The sequence below is a fragment of the Dendropsophus ebraccatus genome, chromosome 3, assembly GCF_027789765.1.
Source record: "Dendropsophus ebraccatus isolate aDenEbr1 chromosome 3, aDenEbr1.pat, whole genome shotgun sequence".
Taxonomy (NCBI): Eukaryota; Metazoa; Chordata; class Amphibia; order Anura; family Hylidae; genus Dendropsophus; species Dendropsophus ebraccatus.
Genome location: NC_091456.1, coordinates 116,599,599 through 116,618,171, shown reverse-complemented (window position 1 = coordinate 116,618,171; position 18,573 = coordinate 116,599,599). Strand labels below are relative to the sequence as shown.

At 46.3% G+C, this 18,573-nt stretch overlaps 1 protein-coding gene across 3 annotated transcripts in view; it reads right to left on the bottom strand.

Moving 5' to 3' along the window:
- SEMA6B (semaphorin 6B) overlaps positions 1–18,573 on the bottom strand; it is a 683,939-nt gene that overhangs the window by 652,045 nt on the left and 13,321 nt on the right. The window contains exon 1 of one of the 3 annotated variants that reach the window (XM_069964531.1): positions 9,226–9,492. The exons of the other annotated variants lie outside the window; for them this stretch is intronic. The gene's annotated coding sequence lies outside the window, so the exon portion shown is untranslated. Of the gene's footprint in view, positions 1–9,225; positions 9,493–18,573 lie in introns of those variants that run through there. 3 annotated transcript variants of the gene reach the window in all.

Here is an 18,573-nt window from a genome sequence, read left to right as displayed (position 1 = left end):
TCATCCAATGTCGTATATTTAATCAAATGCCCGTGCGGTGATGTATACGTGGGCCAAACAAGTAGACCAGTAAAACAGAGATTAAATGAAAATAGGTCAGCAATTAAGAGATTTGGACAAAGGGAACAGAAAGGTGAGGAGGAAAATAAAAGGAAATTTGGTGAAACAGGGCTAGCAAGACACTTTTCAGAAAAAAGTCATAGGGTAAGCGAACTTAGATGGACAGTGTTAGAAGAAGTATGGAGTGAGAATAAGAACAATCTAAAAAAGAAATTACTGCAAAAGGAAACTTATTGGATCTGTGCCCTCGAATCACAATATTCTAAAGGACTTAATGAGTTATGCAGTTTCCAGTCTTTCTTGTGATTTAGCGTAGGCTAGGCTAGTGCGCCACCTGGTGGCTTAATTTATATTTGTAAATATACTTCCATCAACCTTAAAGTTATAAATTATTAATTATGGATAAGAAAGAATTTTGTATAATGTTGATAAGTGAAACTTTGTTTTATTACATTTTAGTCCAGATTGTGATGTCATGATCGGATATTGGAATACGTCAGATTTGTTATAAATGGTGATGGGTTTCATTTACTGTTATACGCTTGAGAAAGGGGAAAGTCTCCCTAAAACGTCGCGTGCGTCACTACGCCACCATCTGGCCTCCCGACCATCATGGAGGTCTCTGCTTACTGAAGGATACAAGGACTTCAACAGCTACCATGCCGGAAGCAACGACGAGATCCATTTGAGTATCCGATGCATGGGTGTGATTATTTTCAGAATGAACTTTCTATTGTAAGCTTGTGAAGTATTGAATACAAAAGAAAAGAGAACTGCAACTGTTGTGTCAGTATACTTTTGTTTTTGAGTTTCAGCCAGGCAGAGCACACTTGCCACTGCTACAACTGAGTATAGCAAAAAACATGAAAGTGTTCAAGTTGCTATGGACGCCGAGCGCATGGCGCGAGTCCTAACAGAACCCCCCTTCCCTGAGGAGGGGCCTCCGAACCCTCACAAGGATCTCCAGGCTTAGTAGGAAATGCTACATAAAATTTTTTAATCAATACAGGAGCATGGAGATCTCGTGCAGTACCCAGGTACATTCCTCCGGGCCGTAACCCTTCCAGTGTACCAGATACTGTATGGTGTTACGAACTTTCCTAGAATTTAGAATTTTCTCAACTTCGAACTCTAGTTCTCCCTGGACTACCACTGGAAGAGGAGGAGGGAAGGCAACCGCGGGAGGAACGAATTTCTTGAGGAGGCTCTTATGAAACACTAGATGTACCCTTAATGACCTGGGCAACTGTAACTTATAGGACACTGTATTAAAAATTTCTAAAATTGGAAATGGACCAATGTATCTGGGGGCAAATTTAGCCGAAGGCACACGTAGTCGAAGATTCTTAGTGGACAACCATACCTTCTCATCCACTTCATACTGAGGACCAGGACGACGTCTACGGTTAGCATATTGGATGTGTTTTTGCTGGGATACGGTAAGAGTTGTGAGACTCTCCGCCCAAACTGTGCTTAGAGAAATGAGTCTCTTGATTGGGCAGGGCTAAGAACCTGGGGTGATACCCATAGTTGCAGTAGAAGGGGGTTTGCTGAATGGACGCATTAACATGGTTGTTCAAAGCAAATTCTGCCATGGGTAGGAATTCAAACCAGGAATTTTGATTATCGGATGCATAACATCTTAAATACTGTTCCAGAGACTGGTTGGTGCGCTCCGTCTGCCCATTGGTCTCTGTTTGAAATGCCGATGAAAATGAAAGAGAGTTATTAAGTAGACCTCCAAAACTTTGACCCAAATTGTACCCCCCAATCAGAAACAATGTTGGTGGGGATACCGTGTAACTTGAGAACATGGCGAACAACCAATCTGGCAAGAAACTTAGCACTAGGCAATTTTTTAAATGCAATTAAATGACACATCTTGCTAAATCTATCTACTACCACTCAGATCACGGTCCTTCCCTGTGAATGGGGAAGATCCGTGATGAAGTCCATGGATAGATGAGACCATGGACGACCCGGCAGAGGAAGAGGCTGGAGCAGACCTTCCGGCAGAGACCTGGGAGTTTTAGGGCCCTATTCCACTAGACGATTATCGTTCAGATTATCATTAAATCGTTCGAATCTAATCGCTCGGTTGAAATGCAGTTAACGATCAACGACCGAACGAGAAATCGTTGTTCGCTTTATAAGACCTGGACCTATTTTTATCTTTGCTCGTTTGCAAAACGTTCGCAAATCGTTCGCTTTGAATACGACGTCGTTTGGTCGTTTGCAGTAGATACGAACGCAATAGTGAAGAAATAGTGAAGAAAAAACTATTGCAAATACTATCATAAGTAACGATTATCGTAACATGGAAATGAGTGAACGTTTTCAGGTCTTTCGCAATAGTGGTCGTTTGAGATCGTTAATCGTTAACGATTATGCGAACGATAATCGTGCGGTGGAATAGGGCCCTTAGTCCGAGCACATGTCTCGCAGGCCTTAACGTACTCTCGGACGTCTCTCTGCCAGGTGGGCCACCAACAGGAACGAGACAACAGATACCCTGTACCAGCGATCCCGGGATGACCTGCCAGGGAGGATGCGTGGACCTCTTAACACAGCCAACCTCAAATTTACGGGGACAAACAACTGGTGCGTCCCCTTGAGATCTCAAAATTTCTTCTTTGAGGTCAATTGATACCCCAGCCAATACAGTGCCCTGAGGTAGGATATTATCAGGCTCTAATTAATCACAAATAAGATTCTCGGCACTACTCACTACCGCTTGCGGATTCCAACCTCCAGTGTGTATTGTCGCCAATATCCCGGAGCGTGCTACAGGTGGTGCACAGACTAAAGATACACAGTCCTTGCAATAATCTTTCCAATAAAAGAAGAAAAAAGTCTGGCTCTCACCCAGGTAGCAAAAATGTAGAAGTTTCTTTATTCACCAAACGGGTTTACATGGCGTGGATGAACACAGATCAGGCAAACAGGTAAAAAACAGTGCCCAGCGAACTTGGCGTGGATTTAACCTTTTGGCCTTGTCCAGATACTGGAGGTTTTTGTGGTCAGTCAAAACTGTGATCTGGTGTCGGGCTCCCTCCAGGAAATGTCTCCACTCTTCAAATGCCCATTTGATGGCCAATAACTCACGATTGCCAACGTCATAGTTGGCCTCGGACGTGGAGAATCTCCTGGAAAGATACGCAACCGGTCTAAGATTTGTATAGGGTTCCCTACCCTGGGAAAGTACTGCCCCTACACCAGATTCAGAAGCATCGACCTCAACCACAAACGGAAGCTCCAAATTTGCATGCACCAAGACTGGGACAGAAGAAAAACAAGTCTTCAGCTTGGTGAAGGCCTGTTCGGCCTCAGTCGACCAAGAGGCGGGGTCCGCCCCTTTCTTGGTGACAGTGTCGGACTGGGTACTTTGGGCCCACCAGGGAAACTGATTCTAGGGGCCCACCCTACATACAAGGACACAACCAGCGCCAAACCTTTAACATTAGTACAGCGACTTTGCATAAACCCGTGTATGTTACCAACGATGCATGCACATTGCCAGTCACATATGCAATCGTTTAGTGGCACCATATGCAAACAGCATAGAATGTTTAGAATGTTTTTTTTTTTTTAAAGGGAATTTCTCGTCTGCAGAAATTCAGTTCACTGCTGTGTGCTGCATGTTAGCAGGTGAGAACACCCCTTTAAAGAGGATGTACCACAAGGTACATCCTCTTGAATTTAACACACAGATAGAACGGCGCCGTCCTGAACCGCGGCCCGGTTCCTGTGTATGGCGCCATTCTATCCAGCGGTACCAGGCCGTGCTGAAGCACTGGAGGTCAACCGGCCCGCCCCCAGTGGGTGGGAATTCCCTGCCCTCTATGAAGAGGCTCCAAATCAAATCATCCGCTGCAGATCCAGTGTGTGTTAAGGCACCCTTAGAACATTTTTTTCATGTGAACAGGAGGACCTAATGCACAAAAAGCATGACATCATATATACACCCACCCCACACACACACACACATATATATATATATATATATACGCACACACATCACACATGTGTACAACATACAGTGCATGCCATTATATACATTAGTGATGTCACGAAACCAGATTTTTGAGTTTAATACCAATACCAACTTTTTTATTTTGATACTTGATACCATTTCGGTACTTAGCATATAACCCCCATAATAATTCAATATAATGCTGCCCCCCCCCCCCCCCCTGACTGCAGATATAATGCTCCCCAATTTTAAGACTGTTCAAAATTGCTGTATTCTGATTGCCATAACTTTTTTAATCTTTCAACCTGTAGGGCTGTCTGAGAGTTATTTTTGTGCACCATGGTCTGCAGCTTTTCGGTACCGTGTTTGCATGTACAGAGGTGCCTTGGATTACGAGCATAATTCGTTCCAGGACGTCGCTTGTAATCCAAATCCACTCTTTTATACCAAAGCAAATTTTCCCATAAGAAATCATAGAAATGCCGACAATTGGTTCCACCCCCAAAATAATGATTTATTATTCTGAATAACATGTAAAACAGATGAAACAATGAGAAACAGCAGAATCTGTGATATTATAAGTTACTGTACAGTAATGGAGAGGATGGGAAACACAAGGGCGGACAGAGACTGCAGGGAGCAGGAAGGAATGAGCAGGACAGATGTGGGCACATACATGCAGCACTCTCTGTCCGGGGAGAGAGGGGTTACAGCTATGCAGAGATTACCTCCACAGTCCTGTCCCCTGATGTAAGCCCCAGCCTGAAGTGGATCTGCTATGATTTGGAAGGTGAGGGAGACTTCCTGGGTCAGAGTACAGGGCTGTAGACCCCGCTATGCAGACCATGCCCCTCCCCCACTCCCCCTCCCACCCAGTACAGGGAGCTCTTACACCAAGTCACAATTTTGAAAAACTGTGAGCTCTTAAACCAAAACGCTCCTAAACCAAGTTACTCTTAAACCAAGGTACCACTGCATTACTTGTTTTTTTTTTGTTTTTTTTTTGCAAACACTGTATACCATGCGAGTTTAGGAAGGTGATAATTTAATAGTGCAATTACACATGCGATGATGCCAATTTTTCCCCTTATTTTGTTTTTATTAAAGTAGTTAGAGTTAGTTGTAGTATGGCTCACACACACAGTATAGTATGTTGGGGGTAGCAGTAGTATGGTGGACACACAGTATAGTATGTTGGGGGTAGCAGTAGTATGGCTGACACACAGTATAGTATGTTGGGGGTAGCAGTAGTATGGCTGACACACACAGTATAGTATGTTGGGGGTAGCAGTAGTATGGCTGACACACACAGTATAGTATGTTGGGGGTAGCAGTAGTATGGCTCACACACACAGTATAGTATGTTGGGGGTAGCAGTAGTATGGCTCACACACACAATATAGTATTATGGGGGTAGCAGTAGTATGGTGGACACACAGTATAGTATGTTGGGGGTAGCAGTAGTATGGCGGACACACAGTATAGTATGTTGGGGGTAGCAGTAGTATGGCTGACACACACAGTATAGTATGTTGGGGGTAGCAGTAGTATGGCTGACACACACAGTATAGTATGTTGGGGGTAGCAGTAGTATGGCTGACACACACAGTATAGTATGTTGGGGGTAGCAGTAGTATGGCTCACACACACAGTATAGTATGTTGGGGGTAGCAGTAGTATGGCGGACACACAGTATAGTATGTTGGGGGTAGCAGTAGTATGGCGGACACACAGTATAGTATGTTGGGGGTAGCAGTAGTATGGCGGACACACAGTATAGTATGTTGGGGGTAGCAGTAGTATAGCTGACACACAGTATAGTATGTTGGGGGTAGCAGTAGTATGGCTGACACACACAGTATAGTATGTTGGGGGTAGCAGTAGTATGGCGGACACACAGTATAGTATGTTGGGGGTAGCGGTAGTATGGCTGACACACAGTATAGTATGTTGGGGGGTAGCAGTAGTATGGCGGACACACAGTATAGTATGTTGGGGGTAGCAGTAGTATGGCGGACACACAGTATAGTATGTTGGGGGTAGCAGTAGTATGGCAGACACACAGTATAGTATGTTGGGGGTTGCAGTAGTATGGCGGACACACAGTATAGTATGTTGGGGGTAGCAGTAGTATAGCTGACACACAGTATAGTATGTTGGGGGTAGCAGTAGTATGGCGGACACACAGTATAGTATGTTGGGGGTAGCAGTAGTATAGCTGACACACAGTATAGTATGTTGGGGGTAGCAGTAGTATGGCGGACACACAGTATAGTATGTTGGGGGTAGCAGTAGTATGGCTGACACACACAGTATAGTATGTTGGGGGTAGCAGTAGTATGGCTGACACACACAGTATAGTATGTTGGGGGTAGCAGTAGTATGGCTGACACACACAGTATAGTATGTTGGGGGTAGCAGTAGTATGGCTGACACACACAGTATAGTATGTTGGGGGTAGCAGTAGTATGGCGGACACACAGTATAGTATGTTGGGGGTAGCAGTAGTATGGCTGACACACACAGTATAGTATGTTGGGGGTAGCAGTAGTATGGCTGACACACACAGTATAGTATGTTGGGGGTAGCAGTAGTATGGCGGACACACAGTATAGTATGTTGGGGGTAGCAGTAGTATGGCTGACACACAGTATAGTATGTTGGGGGTAGCAGTAGTATGGTGGACACACAGTATAGTATGTTGGGGGTAGCAGTAGTATGGCAGACACACAGTATAGTATGTTGGGGGTAGCAGTAGTATGGCTGACACACAGTATCGTATGTTGGGGGTAGCAGTAGTATGGCAGACACACAGTATAGTATGTTGGGGGTAGCAGTAGTATGGCTGACACACAGTATAGTATGTTGGGGGTAGCAGTAGTATGGCAGACACACAGTATAGTATGTTGGGGGTAGCAGTAGTATGGCTGACACACACAGTATAGTATGTTGGGGGTAGCAGTAGTATGGCGGACACACAGTATAGTATGTTGGGGGTAGCAGTAGTATGGCTGACACACAGTATAGTATGTTGGGGGTAGCAGTAGTATGGCGGACACACAGTATAGTATGTTGGGGGTAGCAGTAGTATGGCTGACACACTACTGCTACCCCCATAATACTATACTGTGTGTGTCAGCCATACTACTGCTACCCCCAACATACTATACTGTGTGTCCGCCATACTACTGCTACCCCCAACATACTATACTGTGTGTCCGCCATACTACTGCTACCCCCAACATACTATACTGTGTATGGCGGACACACAGTATAGTATGTTGGGGGTAGAAGTAGTATGGCTGACACACAGTATAGTATGTTGGGGGTAGCAGTAGTATGGCTGACACACAGTATAGTATGTTGGGGGTAGCAGTAGTATGGCGGACACACAGTATAGTATGTTGGGGGTAGCAGTAGTATGGCTGACACACACAGTATAGTATGTTGGGGGTAGCAGTAGTATGGCGGACACACAGTATAGTATGTTGGGGGTAGCAGTAGTATGGCTGACACACAGTATAGTATGTTGGGGGTAGCAGTAGTATGGCGGACACACAGTATAGTATGTTGGGGGTAGCAGTAGTATGGCTGACACACACAGTATAGTATGTTGGGGGTAGCAGTAGTATGGCTGACACACACAGTACAGTATGTTGGGGGTAGCAGTAGTATGGCTGACACACACAGTATAGTATGTTGGGGGTATTAGTAGTATAGCTGACACACAGCATAGTATGTTGGGGGTAGCAGTAGTATGGCTGACACACAGTATAGTATGTTGGGGGTAGCAGTAGTATGGCGGTCACACAGTATAGTATGTTGGGGGTATCAGTAGTATAGCTGACACACAGTATAGTATGTTGGGGGTAGCAGTAGTATGGCTGACACACACAGTATAGTATGTTGGGGGTAGCAGTAGTATGGCTGACACACACAGTATAGTATGTTGGGGGTATCAGTAGTATAGCTGACACACAGTATAGTATGTTGGGGGTAGCAGTAGTATGGCTGACACACACAGTATAGTATGTTGGGGGTATCAGTAGTATAGCTGACACACAGTATAGTATGTTGGGGGTAGCAGTAGTATGGCTGACACACACAGTATAGTATGTTGGGGGTAGCAGTAGTATGGCTGACACACACAGTATAGTATGTTGGGGGTAGCTGTAGTATAGCTGACACACACACAGTATAGTATTATGGGGGTAGTACTTGTAGTTGTATGGCTGACACATAGCACTAGCATTGTATATTGAGGATAGTAGTTGTATTGCTGACACATAGCTATACAACTACTATCCCCAATATGCTATACTAGTGCAATGTCAGCCATACAACTACTATGCACAATATGCTATACTAGTCCTATGTCAGCCATACAACTACTATCCCCAATATACTATACTAGTGCTGACACAGCTATACAACTACTATCCCCAATATACTATACTAGTGCTATGTCAGCCATACAACTACTATCCCCAATATACTATACTAGTGCTGACACAGCTATACAACTACTATCCCCAATATACTATACTAGTGCTGACACAGCTATACAACTACTATCCCCAATATACTATACTAGTGCTGACACAGCTATACTACTACTATCCCCAATATACTATACTAGTGCTGACACAGCTATACAACTACATGCTGACACATAGCACTAGTATAGTATATTGAGGGTAGTAGTTGTATTGCTGACACATAGCACTAGTATAGTATATTGAGGGTAGTAGTTGTATTGTTGACACATAGGACTAGTATAGTATATTGAGGGTAGTAGTTGTATTGCTGACACATAGGACTAGTATAGTATATTGAGGGTAGTAGTTGTATTGCTGACACATAGCACTAGTATAGTATATTGAGGGTAGTAGTTGTATTGCTGACACATAGGACTAGTATAGTATATTGAGGGTAGTAGTTGTATGGCTGACACATAGCACTAGTATAGTATATTGAGGGTAGTAGTTGTATTGCTGACACATAGGACTAGTATAGTATATTGAGGGTAGTAGTTGTATTGCTGACACATAGGACTAGTATAGTATATTGGGAAAAGTATTAGCTGTAGTGGAGAGAACCTTCACCTCCCAGTTCAGCCCTTACACATTTACACACCATCCTACATAATGTTGACATAACACACTTATTTGCACACACATAAGCACACTCACCCTTCATGAAGAGCAGGACAGGTGTGCAGGAGATGTATGTGGAGGGATCAGAGAGCTGCATGGTGTGTGCAGACAATCCCTACTGCCCTCCCCTTCTGTCCCGACCGGAGAGCTGGATACTGGAGGCCTGTCTGCTCTGGGGGAGCTCCACATGCAGAGACATCACCCAGCAGGAGGCCTTCTGTTACAGGCCACCTGTCATAGCTGCTGCAGGGGGCCCTCTCCCCTCCGGCTGTGTCCCCACTGAGCAGCCAGAGAGGAGGAGGTGGGGGAGGGGCCGGGAGGGGAGAGAGACACCGCGCTCCACATTACACTGCTGCCTGTCACCATGGTCACTGCCCGGCCCATACACCTCATACATATACATATACAGAGGCAGTGACCAGGTGACAGGACTCTGCAGCTGCAGGGAGAAATGTACGGCATATGGGGCCTTGAGCAAATAAACGGGAAGCCTCCTGTTAAGGGGCCCACCAATAGGGAGGAAGGGGGAGGGGCCCACCGGGGGTTTCCCCGGCTCCCCGGTGGCCCAGTCCGAGGCTGCTTGGTGAGTTCAGTAAGAGGTTTGACAATCAAGAAAAATAACAGATAAACTTTCTATAAAAATGTGCAAACCCAGGAAACCTTTGGAGTTCTTTAAGAGTAGTAGGTTTGGCCCACTCTAGAACTGCCTATACCTTTCTGGGGTCCATTTGCAGAGTCAGGGGTAAGAATATAGCCCAGGAATCCAATCTCTTTTACCCCAAATAAACACTTGGAAAAATTTGCACACAAGGAATTTTCTCTTAGTCTGGACAATACCTCATGCACATGTCTTTGAAGAGTGGGCCAGTCAGGAGAGTAGATGAGGATGTCATCTAAATATACAACGAATTGACCAAACAAGTCACAAAATATATCATTCACGAATCTCTGAAACACAGAAGGAGCATTGCTAAGCCCAAAGGGCATCACAAGATACTCAAAATGTCCCTCTGGCGTTTTAAATGCCGTTTTCCACTCATCCCCCTCCGGGATCCGGATTGAATTATAAGCCCCTTTAAAGGAGACCTGTCACCCCCCGTGCCGGGGTGACAGGCTCCCGACCCCCAGTTACAGCCCCCTATACTCACGTGATCCCGCCAGGTCCCGCTTCCTGAGCCGGTCGGGTCACGGAGATATCAGCCCCCGAAGCCTGGCGCGCGCGCTGACAGCAGAGTCAGACGCTCATAGAGAATGAATGGGGAGTCCAATGCTCCGTCATTCTCTATGGTCATCGGACTCTCCTGCCAGCGCGCGCGCCGGGCTTCGGGCGCTGACATCTCCGGGACCCGGCGGGATCACGTATAGGTGTATAGGGGGCTCTAACGGGGTCGGGAGCCTGTCACCCCGGCACGGGGGGTGACAGGTCCTCTTTAAGGTCTATTTTGGAAAACCAACGAGCTCCAACTACTTGATTTAACAGATCTGGGATCAAGGAAAGTGGATGGTGGTCTTTGACATTTATTTTATTTAATTCTCTGTAATCGATACAAGGACGCAAACCACCATCTTTTTTCTCCACAAAGAAGAAACCAGCTCCCATGGGGGACACAGATGGGCGGATGTGACCCTTCCTCAAACTGTCCTGTATGTACAGCCGCATCAACTCCCACTCTGGGGGTGACAGGTTAAAAATCTGGCCCTTGGGAAACCTGGCCCCCGGTTATCAGGTCGATGGCGCAATCATGTGGACGTGTGGAGGCAAGGCGTCAGCCATCGCCTCATCAAAAACATCACTAAAATCGTTTTCTCAAACACGGAACACAAGGGTGGACAAACTTGGGTCATATGTGAATCACAAGAGCTACCCCACTTAATCAACTCTGTGGTTCTCCAATCGAAGACAGGATTGTGGAGACGTAACCATGGTAACCCAAGGATCACATCAGTAGCCAAGTTGTCCATAACAAAGAAAGAAATTTGTTTATGGTGAAGACAACCAACCTCCATAGGGATTTCTGAGGTACGAAATTTGTTGTCACCTCCACTCAGAGGAACAGCATTAGCTCCTGAAACAGAAAATGGATAACATAAAGGAATCAATTCCAATCCTAATGAGGAAGCAACCGATGTGCGGATAAAACTCAAGGCTGCCCCCGAGTCTACCATGACCTAACAGGAAAACACAACATCACCAGAAGACATCTTAACCAGAAGAAGAAACTTATCAAATGTTTTAGGGGGTACCTGTGTGCCTGAATGACCCTCCAGGTAATCACTCAGGCACTGGCGTTTTCCCGGATGCTGGTTAGGCCTTGATGGGCAGGTTCTGATGAAATGACCCGGCTTGCCACAATATAGACAAAAGGAGTTGTTCAGGCAATGTCTCCTGCGGGCAGCAGCAGTGGAGCCTATTATCATGGGTTCTTCCGGAGATGCAGATACTGTGTCTCCAGAGGGTACTGTTCCAGGACCAACTAGGTGACTGGACCAAGGAAGCACAGTAGCTATACCCTGTTTTTTTCACGTTTTCTCTCTCTAAACCTTTGATCAATACAAATGGCCAATGTCATAAGGTCATTTAAAGAGTCAGGAAGGGGATGGCTAACCATAGCGTCTTTTATGTGGTCTGAGAGTCCCTGTCGGTAAAAAGTTTTGAGGGGTGCGTCCGTCCACCCTGTTACTGTACTCCACTGCCTGAACTCAGCTGAATAATCCTCAGCGGTACGGCAACCTTGCTGAATGGATAACAGCTAACACTGGGCCAGGGCAGCGCGGTTAGGATCATCATAAATTTGTCCCAGGGACCCAAAAAATCCTTGCAGGGAATTCTACTCGGGGGCGTCAGGGGGTAAGGCTAAAGCCCAATCCTGGGGCGCCCCCCGTAGGAGAGAGATTACCATAGCTACTCTTTCAGCATCTCCCGAAAAGGCATTGAATTTAAAATACAAGTTACAGGACTCCCTCAATGTCCTGAACTTGTCCGGGTTCCCCTCAAACCGGTCGGGCATAAGCATTTTAGGTCGGGGAGTCTGAGAGACCGCAGGAGCTGGTGTAACAGTCATCTGGGAATTTGACAGGGTTAAAGCATCTACCCGCTGTGACAACTGTGCTGTATACCCCGCCATACCTTCCATGCATGTTGCAATGTCTTGTATGCGGTCAGTTAGGGACGGCTCAGTAGACATGCTGAAACGTCGGGACCGCTGTCGTGGGGTACGACCGGTGATATTGTTAGGGTAGGGACAGGGAAACACAAGGACAGGTGAGCCTTGAAGCTGGCACCCGCCCCGCTGTCCCTACCTACTTGCCTCAGAAGCTCTAATAGCAATGGACAACTGGACGGCAATCCCTGATCTCACTGAGTGGAACACAGAACAAAACAAGACAATACACAACACAATAAAGGGAAAGTCAGGAGTCCAAGTCAAAACCAACCGAGCAGCAAAGTACAAAAAATTGTGTCCAGAGGGGAAGTCAAAGGGTTAATAGCCGAAGTCAGGTAACCAGAGAATAAATGCAGGAAACGCTAGGTCAAGTAAACTAGGAGCTAGATACTTCCACCGGCGCTGAATCTGGGCAGAATGGAAATACTTATAGGACCTGGAGTCCCAGCCCAGCCCAGATACTGACAGCTAACTGGAAGAGCCAGCCGTCAGTCCAATCACCATGATAACAAAGACTAGTGCTGATTCAGCCAAGGAGAGCACACTTTCCACTGCTACAACATGGAGCAGCAGAGCTGAGTATAGCAAAAAACATGAAAGTGTTCAAGTTGCTATTTACACCTCTAACACCACAGCCAGACAGGCTAAAAGATAAAAAGTGTTAGGAGTGAGAATAACACAATTTTTTAAAGCACATTTATTTTAAATAATGGAAACTTTATTTTTAAAGTAACAAAATTAAAGGAATGTGAATTGGTTCGTACGGACCTGACCGGGGGGGGGGGGTTTGGGTTCATTTCTATTCTTCTTTTTTTTTGGCGTTTTTTATATAATTTATTCAGTATCGAATTGGTACTGAGTATTGAAAAAAAAGTTGGTACTGGTATTGAACTCAAAATTCTGGTATTATGATATCACTACTCTCACCATGTCCTGCCAGCAAATTACAATGGAAGTTTTAGTTCTGCAATAACTGGAGAGTCACATGTTGTAGAACAAAGCACAATGCCCCCCTCCTCCCAACATACTCACTCACTGGTCCCGTGCTGCTCTGGCCTCTTCTTGTGAGGTCTGGCCAGAGCAGAGAGATGCAGGCAGTGCTAATCGTACTGCCTGAATCACAGAGGAAACACTGGCTGCCCGGAAAGGGAGGTGAGTGTTCCCTGCTTCAGTAACCCACCCCAAACCCCCTCCCAAGATACCAGTCAGCACAGTGGGCGGCTCTCTCCCAGCAGGCGTCCTCTTCTGCCACCTTCACCCTCTTTCCTGGGCAGTGCACTTCTCTTCACTCCCTAATGGAGCAGGCTGCCTGCACCACCAATGAAGTGAAGAGAAGTGTGAGGCAGAGTCAGCCTTAAAGTGGCAGAGCGGCCTAATTAAAATCTGACCTGGGGGGATCGGCCAAGGGGGGCATATGCCACCTTGCCCCCCGGCCCAGCCCGCCCCTGTTGGCACCATAGTCACGGACAACGGGAGGAACCTGCTGATTGTTCTCCTTTATTTTGTGCCTTTTCTTTCGTTTATTCTCAACACACATTATGATCAAGCATCAACACAATAAGGACTTAATCCAATATTATCTTACTGTATATCCAATATTATTATATATACAGTGGTGCCTTGGTTTACAGCCACAATTCATTCCAGGACTGTGCTTGTTATCCAAATCTTAAAGCAAAGCAAATTTTCATATAAGAAATTATTGAAATTCAGACAATTGGTTCCACACCCCCAAAATAAGGATTTTTTATTCTGAATAAGATGTAGAACAGATGAAACAAACAATGAGAAATAGCTGAATATGTGATATTAAAAGTTACTGTACAGTATAGCAGTTATCATGCAGTGTATAATGTATAGTAAGTGCATAAACTTGAAAAACAGCAGCAGTTTGTAGATACAGGATGGAACTGCCTATCCGCATAATGCAGTAGCGTAGTACAACAGGCTAGAATAGAGAGCTGTCTGTCAGAGGACTGCAATAGAGAAGGGGGGTGTTCAGCATGGACCAATCAGAAAGTGAGAATCACAGAGCTTTACAAGAGGACAGTGACAGATACGTTTCTATACAGCAGTGTGAATGGCTGAGCGTGAGTGCAGGCAAATTATAGCAGGAATGGAGAGGATGGGAAACACAAGGGCGGACAGAGACTGCAGGGATATACCACCAAACAGACCTCCCCACAAGGAAGAAATATTTGAGCCCACTACAAATAAATTAATCAATGATAAAGTTTATTTGAAACAATTATTATGAACAAATTTTGATTAAAAACTATTTCATAAGATGTACATACAAAAAGGAGGATTACAACAACCGACAAGGCAAACAAAAGGAAAGGGAGGCCACGCGACACATGCATGAAAAAATTAGAAAATGTAAGGCATGCTTTGACCAGTGAATAGTATACATTACAAAGTGCAAAAGTGAATCCCCCCTGTGGGTGTTTCTGTGGGTAAGGGAGACGCACGGCATATATGCATGGCGTTTGTATTTTGTTTCCTATTCTGTGGTAGGCATTATAGCTCTGGTTTTTATCTGAGGTGACTGTTAGTTAATGCTAAGCACTTTTTGCACTTTTGGAATTTACCTTCAGCACCTCAGATTATTAAACCGTACATAAATTTAGCTATTTATTTGATTTCTTGTGCATGTTTTGCCTTTGTTTTGTCTTTTTATTGCATGTTGCACTTTTGCACTTTGTAATGTATACTTTTCACTGGTCAAAGCATGCCTTACATTTTCTCAATTTTTCTACTACCTACCTACAGCTACCTACCTATAACAGGGCCGTTGTAATACATTGGTGGGCCCAGTGCACAGCCCTCAAGAGTGGGCCTCCCCCTTCCCTTTCGGCACATTGTATAATGTACTGAATTTGCCCCCACACTGTATCAAGAGCCCCAATACATACAGTAGTTACCTTTTAACACTATTTCCACCATACAGTGATTACATATTACATAAAAACTGCACTAAACAAAACAGAAAGATATCACCAAGGATACCATTACATAATACCGCCACATCATGACCCCTAACACTACAACCCTATAACAGAGTGCAGTTACATCCAGTGACTCACCGGGGGTGTCTTCTCCGATCAGAGTCTGTCACCTTTTCTTTTTCTCTCCATCCAGCCTGGGCCACCTTGAAGTCTTCTCCTGGCTGTGAATCTTCTCTCCAGAATCTGCCAGACAAATATTTTAGGCTCCAACACATACAGTAGTTAGGTCCCTTGTACCCCTATACAGTAGTTACACCCCTCTGTACCCCTACATACTTACACCCCTCTGTGCCTCCATAGTTTTAAGGTGTCCCTGTAGTATATAGACCCTCATGTGCTCCTCCAGTTATATACAGCCCTCCTGTGCACTCCCCCATTAGTATATAGCCCCCCTGTGCACTCTCCCCAGTAGTATATAGCCCCCCTGTGCTCTCCCACAATACTACATAGCCCCCCTGTGCTCTCCCCCAATAGTATATAGCCCCCCTGTGCTCTCCCCCAATAGTATATAGCCCCCCAGTGCTCTCCCCAATAGTATATAGCCCCCCCAGTGCTCTCCCCCCAATAGTATATAGCCCCCTGTGCTCTCCCTAATAGTATATAGACCCCTGTGCTCTCCCCAATATATAGCCCCCCTGTGCTCTCCCCCATAGTATATAGACCTCTGTGCTCCCCAATAGTATATAGCCCCCTGTGCTCCCCAATAGTATATAGCTCCCCTGTGCTCCCCAATAGTATATAGACCCCTGTGCTCCCCAACAGTATATAGCTTCCCTGTGCTCCCCAATAGTATATACCTCCCCTGTGCTCCCCAATAGTATATAGCTCCCCTGTGCTCCCCAATAGTATATAGCTCCCCTGTGCTCCCCAATAGTATACAGCTCCCCTGTGCTCCCCAATAGTATATAGCCCCCTGTGCTCCCCAATAGTATATAGCTCCCCGTGCTCCCCCATAGTATATAGCCCCCTGTATTCCCCCATAGTATATAGCTCCCCTGTGCTCCCCCATAGTATATAGCTCCCTGTGCTCCCCATAGTATATAGCCCCCTGTGCTCCCCAATAGTATATAGCCCCCTGTGCTCCCCAGTAGTATATAGCTCCCCTGTGCTCCCCCATAGTATATAGCTCCCCTGTGCTCCCCCATAGTATATAGCCCCCTGTGCTCCCCCATAGTATATAGCTCCCCTGTGCTCCCCCCCAATAGTATATAGCCCCCTGTGCTCTCCCTAATAGTATATAGACCCCTGTGCTCTCCCCAATATATAGCCCCCCTGTGCTCTCCCCCATAGTATATAGACCTCTGTGCTCCCCAATAGTATATAGCCCCCTGTGCTCCCCAATAGTATATAGCTCCCCTGTGCTCCCCAATAGTATATAGACCCCTGTGCTCCCCAACAGTATATAGCTTCCCTGTGCTCCCCAATAGTATATACTTCCCCTGTGCTCCCCAATAGTATATAGCTCCCCTGTGCTCCCCAATAGTATACAGCTCCCCTGTGCTCCCCAATAGTATATAGCCCCCTGTGCTCCCCAATAGTATATAGCTCCCCGTGCTCCCCCATAGTATATAGCCCCCTGTGCTCCCCCATAGTATATAGCTCCCCTGTGCTCCCCATAGTATATAGCTCCCTGTGCTCCCCATAGTATATAGCCCCCTGTGCTCCCCAATAGTATATAGCCCCCTGTGCTCCCCAGTAGTATATAGCTCCCCTGTGCTCCCCCATAGTATATAGCTCCCCTGTGCTCCCCCATAGTATATAGCCCCTGTGCTCCCCCATAGTATATAGCTCCCCTGTGCTCCCCCATAGTATATAGCTCCCCTGTGCTCCCCAATAGTATATGCGCTCCCCCTACCATATAACATTGAAAAAAACAAACACTTTTACTCACCTAGGTCCACGCGTTCCTCTTCTCATGCTGCACTCCCCTTACCCTCGCGCCAACGCTCCAGTAACGTCGGGCGCTAGAGGGAGAGTGCGGCCTCTTGTGACCGCAGGAAGTGCGGCCACAAGAGTGACTGACAGGGAGGGAGCCAATGGCTCTCTCTCTGTCAGTATCGCTGCTGCTGAAGCGCTGAAGCACAGCAGCGGGCGGGCGGGGGCAGCGGCAGACGGGGGGGCCCTGCAGGGGGCGCCATGGAGGGGTAAGTAGATTACCCATCCATGGTGCTCCCCCCTGACAGGCTGGTGGCCGGAGCCCTGTGCGACCGCACTGGTCGCACATAGCAACGGCAAGCCTGCTCGGGGGGGCCCCTTTAACCAGTGGGCCCGATGCACGTGCACCATGTGCCCTCTGGTTAAAGCGGCCCTGACCTATAACTACCTACCTACATCTACCTACATGAGGGTGAGAGGGGGAGGGGCAAATACCTACCTACAACTATGTACTTGCAGCTACCTACCTATATCTACCTACCTACATGGGGAGAGGGGGTTACAGGGGAGGGGGCAAATAACTACCTGCAACTATCTACATCTACCTACCTACAGATACCTACGTATACCTACCTACATCTACCTACATGGGCAGAGGGGAAGGGACAAATACCTACCTACAACCACCTACCTACAACTATCTACATCTACCTACAGCTTCCTACCTACAGATACTACTTTATAACTACCTACCTACAGCTACCTACCTCTAACTACCTGCCTACATCTACCTACATGGGAAGAGGGGGTGAGAGGGGAGGGGGCAAATACCTACCTGCAACCACCTATCTACAACTATCTACCTACAACTATCAACAACTAGCTACCTACCTGCTGATTGAAGGGGATGTGGTGTCTTTATTACCAGGCACAGGGACTTGCACTCGGCTTCACCAATTAATCTACCCACATCCACTCTCTCCTCTCTGTACAGCTCTCTGCCTACTCATTGCCTCTTATTATTTATATCCCCCTTCTCTTATCTCTCTCCTATTGTTTTTAATGGCTAACCCCCATTTCACATCTCTCCCCCAGTTTTCCCTCATTTCCATCTTCTCCTGTCTTCCTCTCCTTCTCCCTGTTTCCAATACTGCCAATTTCCTTTCTATGATCTTTCTGGCGAACATTCTGGCGACATATACTGTAAGTGGCCTTGTCTAATATACAATATGGGGGCACAGAGCTGCCTGACTACTGTTTGGAGGCATGTATTGGGCATACTGCTTATATGGGGGCACAGAGGGGTCTCTGTTACTGTGTGAAGTAAAACAGATGAG